Below are 6,836 nucleotides of genomic sequence, written 5' to 3'. Positions count from 1 at the left end.
AAGTCAGTGCAGGGAAGTAACCTTACAGGATGAACTGATCATAAATCTCTAGCTCATGGTCAAGATGTGGAGTCACAGGCATATAACTTCTTAAATAAAAGGTTATCTTTGCCTTAAGCAAGCCCTGTTCATTGTCCCTGTGCATCTAGGTTAACTACTGAAATGCGAGAGTAATCTCTTTCAGAGCCCTCAGATGTTAAGCACCCCCCAAGGGAGCACATGACCTTGTTAACTATCCTGTAATCTAATCATATGAATTTCCCTCCTTGCTTTCTCTCACCTTCAAGTAAACTTCGTTATATTCCCTCCTTGGTTCCAAATGTACAAAAAGAATGGCAAAACTGTCAGAGCATTTGAGATCTTGGTTCCTGCTCTGTTGTCAATTTGGCTCAAATAAACTCATAAAAATTCTTTATACGTTTGGACATTCTTACATGGATATCCAAAAGACCCTCACCCCACTGAGGAGAACCAAAGGAAGGAGAGCACTTTGAGGGACTTTCCTGGACACACCTGCGTGACATACAGTGTGTACCTTTAGCATACAGACCACGTATGACAGTGTGTTCACTTGCAAAGGGGTGATAAAGGGAAAGGTCAAGACAGCCACTAACATTTACAAGGGGGAGGTGAAGATGCCCTGCAGCCCACTTTTGTCATATGTAGTTGATGTAAAGCCAGTATCCAAGGCCACCATCACAGCCGCCTGGCCCATGCAGGTTCGCATTGGATTCGGACAGTCGGTAAAGAAACAATGGAGCCAAAAACAGGTGGGCCATCATCTTTAATCCTAACTTGCACCCGGCGGGCAAGTAAAAACACACACTGGGCTCCAAAACCCACTCACATTCAGTGCTCACAAAGCTACTGACTTAATCCGAGTTTCCTAGAATCAAAGGTTTCTAGCTCACCAGACTTATTCACCTCTGTTCCCCATCTCCTTCTCCCTGCACAAACTGCACAAACTGGCTTCTCACTCAACACTCCGCCATCTTGGCTGCTTTCCCTGGCCTCCTCCACGTGGCCTTTCTCTGCTCTCCTCTAATGATAATCTCAGGAACCAAGAGAGCACGCTCCTGTTCTGCCCCCATTTTATAGTGTAGAAATCAAAACCTTTAATCCAATATACAAAATAGGAAAATCTCTAATACAAAGTCACTTATCTGGGGCATGATGGGATTGCACCACCCCACATCAAAAAGGGTGGGAAAGGCTTAGTCTTAAAACCAAGCCCCAGGCTACAAGGATCCTGCCTGCCTACAGCCTGCCCCCAACACACATTGATATCACCTGGGCGATAGGCTTCCATGTGGGCAGTGCCATCTTTAACAAAGTGAGCATAATATATTTTATCTGCCCAACAGTTGGGTTTGACAATTTGGGGTAGATAAAGTAAAGACTGATTTTTTCTTCCTAGGCATGGAAAGATGTGGCACCTCTAAGGTGAAGAATTAGTCTTTGGCTAGTCTGTTTCAAATATACTGGTTTACAAAGAGGACCAGTCACCAGAGTGGGAAATGAATGATGCGAGGTGATTGCTGGGATGGTGGGGACCAAGGCAGGTGTGTAGGCACAGCCTTTGTCACACTGCAGCCTGATGGTGGGCGAGGCATGAATCCCTGGAGTTAGGTGGAATGAAGAAAGGCACTGAGGCCTCTGAGACATACCAGGCAGGAAAATGTTAACGTCAGAGGAGTTCTGAGCTGGGCAGGTAGGAATCTATACATCCTGGTGACCCTCTCCACAGAATGGGGAGAGCTCCGGGACAAGCAGCTGTGAAAATTATTAGCAGTTGAAATTCAGTGGGTGAGGGACTCAGTTTTATTTCTCTCAATCTTTTTTTTAATGTTATTTTATTTTTCAATTACTGTTTACATTTAATATTATTTTGTATCAGTTTCAGGTGTACAACATAATGGTTAAACAATGATATACTTTATAAAGTGTTCCGCCTGATATTTTTTGTACCCACCTGGCACCATACACTATTGACTATATTGCCTATGATGTACTTTGCATCATTGAGACTATTTTTTAACTACCAATTTGTACCTCTTAATCCTTTCACCATTTTCACCCATTCTCTCAGATCCTTTCTCTCTGGCAACCATCAGTCTGTTCTCTGTATCTAGGAGTTGCTTTCTTCTTCTTTGTTCATTTATATCCTTTAGATTCCATGTATATATAATGGAATCATATATAATTCACTTAGCATAATACCATCTAGGTCCATCCATGCTGTTGCAAATGGTAATATTTCATTCATTTTTTTATGGCCAAGTAATATTCTGTGTATATATGTACCACAGGTTTTTTATCTACCTGTCCATTAATAGGCACTTGGGTTGCTTCATATCTTGGCTATTGTAAATAATGCTGCAGTGAACATTGGGATGCATATATTCTTTCTTTGGATATATACATAGAAATAGAATTATTGGGTCATAATGCAGTTCTATTTTTAATTTTTTGAGGACCCTCCATACTGTTTTCCATAGTCACTGCACCAATCTGCATTCCCTTTTCTCCACATTCTCATCAACACTTTATGTTTGTTAATTTATTGATGGTAGCCATTCTAACAAGTATGAGATGTTATTTCATTGTAGTTTTAATTTGCATTTCTCTGATGATTAGTGACATTGAGCATCTGTTCATATGTCTATTGGCCATCTGTATGTCCTCTAGAGAAATGTCTGTTCAGGTCCTCCGCCCATTTTTTAATTAAATTGTTTTTTTTTAGTGTTGAGTTGTATGAGTTCTTTATGCATTTGGATATTAATCCCCTATCAGATGTATCTTTGGTGAATGTGCTCTCTCATTCAGTAGGTTTTTTGTTTTATTGATGGTTTGCTTTGCTGTGCAAAAACTTTTTGGTTTGATGTAGTCCCATTTGTTCATCTTCTTCTTTTGTTTCCTTTGCCTGAGGAGATAAAACAGAAAAAAAGAACTCCTAAGAGAAAATGTCAGAGTTTACTGCCTATATGTTTTTCTAAGAGTTTTATAGTTTCAAATCTTACATTAAGTCTTGAATCCATTTTGAGTTCATTTTTGTATATGGTGTAAGTAGGTGGTCTAGTTTTTTGTGGGTTTTTGTTTGTTTGTTTGTTTTAAGAGAGAGAGAGATAGAGAAAAAGAGAAAGAGAGGAAGGGAGAGAGATGAGAAGCATCAACTCATAGTTGGAACACTTTAGTTGTTCATTGATTGCTTCTCATACATGCCTTGACCAGGAGGCTCCAGCTGAGCCAGTGACCCCTTGCTCAAACCAGCGGCCTTGGTCTCAAGCCAGCGACCTTTGAGTTCAAGCCAGTGACCATGGGATCATTTTGACAATCCCATGCTCAAGCCAGCAACAACGTGCTCAAGTTGGTGAACCTGTGCTCTAGCTGGCAACCTTGGGGTTTCAAACCTGGGACTTCAGCATCCCAGGTCAATGCGCTATTCACAGTGCTACCACTGGTCAGGACAGGTAGTCTAGTTTTACTTTTTGCAAGTATCTGTCCAATTTTCAAAACATCGTTTATTGAATATACTGTCTTTACCCCATTGTATGTTCTTGATCCTTTTGTCAAATACTAATTAGCTACATAAGGGTGTGGTTATTTCTGTGCTCTCTATTCTGTTCCATTGATCTGTATGTCCGTTTTTATGCCAGTAGCATGATGCTTTGATTACTAAAGACTTATAGTATAGTTTGATTCAGGTAGTGTGATATCTCCCACTTAGTTCTTTTTTCTCAAGATTGCTGTGGCTATTCAAGGTCTTTGTAGTTCCACATAAATTTTTGGGTTATTTGTTCTAGTTTTTTAAATTCTTCTATTGTTATTTTGATAAGAATTGCATTAAATCTATAGATTGTTTTGGGTAGTATGGGCATTTTAATTATGTTAATTTTCCCTATCCATGAGCTTTATATATGCTTCCATTCATTTGTATCTTTTTCAATTTCTTTCTTCAGTGTTTTTTTTATTTTATTTTATTTTTGTACTTTTCTGAAGCTGGAACCGGGGAGAGACAGTCAGACAGACTCCCGCATGCGCCCGACCGGGATTCACCCGGCGCGCCCACCAGGGGCGAAGCTCTGCCCACCAGGGGGTGATGCTCTGCCCCTCCGGGGCGTCGCTCTGCCATGACCAGAGCCACTCCAGCGCCTGGGGCAGAGGCCAAGGAGCCATCCCCAGCGCCTGGGCCATCTTTGCTCCAATGGAGCCTTGGCTGCGGGAGGGGAAGAGAGAGACAGAGAGGAAGGAGGGGGTGGGGGTGGAGAAGCAAATGGGCGCTTCTCCTATGTGCCCTGGCCGGGAATCGAAACCGGGTCCCCCGCACGCCAGGCCGACGCTCTACTGCTGAGCCAACCGGCCAGGGCCTCTTCAGTGTTTTTTTTTGTTTGTTTGTTTTGTTTTGTTTTTTGTATTTTTCTGAAGTTGGAAACGGGGAGGCAGTCAGACAGACTCCCGCATGCGCCCGACGAGGATCCACCCAGCACGCCCACCAGGGGGCAATGCTCTGCCCATCTGGGGCATCACTCTGTTGCAACCAGAGCCATTCTAGCGCCTGAGGCAGAGGCCACAGAGCCATCCTCAGCGTCCCGGTCAACTTTGCTCCAATGGAACCTTGGCTGCAGGAAGGGAAGAGAGAGACAGAGAGGAAGGAGAGGGGGAGGGGTAGAGAAGCAGATGGGCACTCCTCCTGTGTGCCCTGGCCGGGAATCGAACCCGGGACTCCTGCACACCAGGCCAATGCTCTACGACTGAGCCAATAGGCCAGGGCCGTCTTTCTTCAGTGTTTTATACATTTTTATGTACAGATCTTTTACTTCCTTGGTTAAATTTATTCTTGGATATTTTTTTATGTAATTATAAATGGAATTCTTGCCTGACCAGGCAGTTGCACAGTGGGTAGAGCATTGGACTGGGATGCGGAAGGACCCAGGTTCGAGACCCCGAGGTTTCCAGCTTGAGCATGGGCTCGTCTGGTTTGAGCAAAGCTCACCAGCTTGGACCCAAGGTCGCTGGCTCAAGCAATGGGTTGCTCGGTCTGCTGAAGGCCCATGGTCAAGGCACATATGAGAAAGCAATCAATGAACAACTAAGGTGTCGCAACGAAAAAACTAATAATTGATGCTTCTCATCTCTCCGTTTCTGTCTCTCCCTATCTATCCCTTTCTCTGACTCTCTCTCTGTCTCTGTAAAATAAATAAATAAATAAACAAAAATAAAAAAATAGTGTATAAATGGAATTGTTTTCTTAGTTTCCCTTTTCAATAGTTCATTTCTGGTATATACAAATGCAACTAATTTCTGAATGTTTATTTTGTATCCTGCTATCGTACTCAATTTATTTATCAGTTCTAGTAGTTTTTTGGTGGAATCTTTAGGGTTCTCTATATACAGTAACATGTCATCTACAAATAGTGACAGTTTTACTTCTCCCTTTTCAATCTGGATGCCTTATATTTCTTCCTTTTTTCTGGTTGCAGTGGCTAGGACTTCCAGTACTATATTGAATAAGAGTGGTGAAAGTGAACATCCCTTTCTTGTTGCTGATCTTAAGGGAAATACTTGTAATTTTTCCTTGTTTAGTATGATGTTAGCTGTGGGTTTGTCATATATGGCCTTTATTCTGTTGAGGTATGTTTTCTCTATTCCCACTTTGCTGAGAGTTTTTTATCATAAATGGGTGCTGGATTTCGTCAAATGGTTTTTCTGCATCTATGGATATGATTATATGATTTTTTTCCTTAGTTTTGTTTATGTGGTGTATCACATTAATTGATCTGCAGATATTGTACCAACCTTGCATCCCAGGAATAAATACCACTTGGTAATGATGTATTATCTTTTTAATGTATTGATGAATTCTATTTGCTAATATTTTGTTGAGGATTTTTGCATCTATGTTCATCAGGGATATTGATTTACAATTTTATTTCTTTGTAGTTTTTTTGTTTGGTTTTGGAGTAAGAATAATGCTAGCCTCATAAAATGAGTTTGGGAGTCTTCCCTCCCATTGAATTTTTTTAGTAGTTTGAGAAGGATAGGTGTTAGTTCTTTGAATGTTTGGTAAAATTCACCTGTGTCCAGGACTTTTGTTTGTTGAGAGTTTTTTGATTACTTCTTCAATTTCATTAGTTGTAATCAGTCTGTTCAGTTTTTCTGTTTCTTCTTGATTCAGTTTTGGAAGAATGTATTTTTCTAGAAATTTATCCATTTCTTTCAGATTGCCCAATTTGTGGCATATAGTTGTTTGTAATATTTTCTTATAATCTTCTGTATATCTGTACTATCAGTTGTTACTTCTCTTTCATTTATGATTTTATTTATTTGGGTCCTCTCTCTTTTTTTTCTTGATGAACTTGGTTAAAGGTTTATCAATATTGTTATATTTTTAAAGAACCAGCTCTTGGTTTTATTGATCTTTTGTACTGTTCTTTTTTTTTTTTTTTTTTGTATTTTTCTGAAGCTGGAAATGGGGAGGCAGTCAGACAGACTCCTGCATGCTCCTGACCGGGATCCACCCAGCATGCCCACCAGGGGGCGATGTTCTGCCCATCTGGGGTGTCACTCTGCCATAACCAGAGTCATTCTAGCGCCTGAGGCAGAGGCCACAGAGCCATCCTCAGCACCCGGGCCAACTTTGCTCCAATGGAGCCTTGGCTGTAGGAAGGGAAGAGAGAGACAGAGAGGAAGGAGAGGGGGAGGGGTGGAGAAGCAGATGGGCGCTTCTCCTGTGTGCCCTGGCCGGGAATCGAACCCGGGACTCCTGCACGCCAGGCTGACGCTCTACCACTGAGCCAACCGGCCAGGGCCCACTCTGATCTTTATTATCTTCTTCT

Source organism: Saccopteryx leptura, chromosome 2 (genome assembly GCF_036850995.1).
Source record: "Saccopteryx leptura isolate mSacLep1 chromosome 2, mSacLep1_pri_phased_curated, whole genome shotgun sequence".
Lineage (NCBI taxonomy): Eukaryota > Metazoa > Chordata > Mammalia > Chiroptera > Emballonuridae > Saccopteryx > Saccopteryx leptura.
Note: the sequence above shows the minus strand (reverse complement) of the source record.